Genomic DNA, 1,796 nt, shown 5'->3' on the forward strand with positions numbered 1-1,796 from the left:
TCGTTATGTTCTTACTTCACAGATAATTTAAGTGGATGTTGAGTACATTTACTTGATGAATCATGAGTCTGAATTATTGAAAGGTTCAAGTAATTTCAGGGTGAAGTTGAAAGATCGTCGTGACAAGAGGATAAAATATCTATGATATGATCATAGAGATGAATATCTGAATTACGAGTTTGGCACAGAATTAAGACATTGTGGAAATAGTTTCACAACTAATACAGCCTGGAACACCATAGTGTGATGGTGTGTCCGAACATCATAACTGCACCCTATTGGATATGATGCATACCATGATGTCTCTTATCAAAGTACCACTATAGTTTATGGGTTAGGCATTAGAGACAACCACATTCACTTTAAGTAGGGCACCACGTAATTCCGTTGAGATGACACCGTATGAATTATGGTTTAGAGAAACCTAAGCTGTCATTTCTTAAAAGTTTGGGGCTGCGACGCTTATGTGAGAAAGTTTCAGGCTGATAAGCTCAAACCCAAAGCGGATAAATGCATCTTCATAGGACACCCAAAACATTTGGGTATACCTCCTGTCTTAGATCCGAAAGCAATAAGGGATTGTTTCGAGAATCAGGTCCTTTCTCGAGGAAAAGTTTCTCTCGAAAGAATTGAGTGGGAGGATGGTGGAGACTTGATGAGGTTATTGAACCATCACTTCAACAAGTGTGTAGCAGGGCACAGGAAGTTGTTCCTGTGGCACCTACACCAATTGAAGTGGAAGCTTATGATAGTGATCATGAAGTTTCGGATCAAGTCACTACCGAACCTCGTAGGGTGACAAGGATACGTACTACTTCAGAGTGGTACAGTAATCCTGTCTTGGAAGTCATGTTGCTAGACAACAATGAACCTACGAGCTATGGAGAAGCGATGGTGGGCCCGGATTCCGATAAATGGCTCAAGGCCATAAAACCCGAGAGAGGATCCATGTATGAAAACAAAGTGTAGACTTTGGAAGAACTACTTGATGGTCGTAAGGCTGTTAGGTACATATGGATTTTGAAAGGAAGACAGACAATGATGGTAAGTGTCACCATTGAGAAAGCTCGACTTGTCGTTAAGATGTTTTTCGACAAGTTCAAGGAGTTGACTACGATGAGACTTTCTCACTCGTAGCGATGCTAAGAGTCTGTTGGAATTATATTAGCAATTACTGCATTATTTATGAAATCTTGCAGATAGGATGTCAAAACATTGTTTCCTCGACGATTCTTGAGGAAAGGTTGTATGTGATACAACCGGAAGGTTTTGTCTATCCTGAAATATGCTAATAAGTATGCAAAGCTCCAGCAATCCTTCTGAGGACTGGAGTGAGCATCTCGGAGTTGGAATGTATGCTTTGATGATGATCAAAGATTTTGGGTGTATACAAAGTTTATGAGAAACTTGTATTTCCAAAGAAGTGAGTGGGAGCACTATAGAATTTCTGATGAGTATATGTTGTTGACATATTAATGATCAGAAATGACGTAGAATTTCTGGAAAGCATATAGGGTTATTTGGAAAGTGTTTTCAATGGAAAACCTGGATTAAGCTACTTGAACATTGAGCATCAAGATCTATAAGGATAGATCAAAACGCTTAATAGTACTTTCAAATGAGCACATGCCTTGACGTGATCTTGAAGGTGTTCAAGATGGATCAGTCAAAGAAGGAGTTCTTGCCTGAGTTGTAAGGTATGAAGTTAAGACTTAAAGCTCGACCATGGCAGAATAGAGAGAAAGGAACGAAGGTCGTCCCCTATGCTTAAGACATAGGCTCTACAGTATGCTATG

This window comes from Triticum aestivum, chromosome 7B (genome assembly GCF_018294505.1).
Source record: "Triticum aestivum cultivar Chinese Spring chromosome 7B, IWGSC CS RefSeq v2.1, whole genome shotgun sequence".
Taxonomy (NCBI): domain Eukaryota; kingdom Viridiplantae; phylum Streptophyta; class Magnoliopsida; order Poales; family Poaceae; genus Triticum; species Triticum aestivum.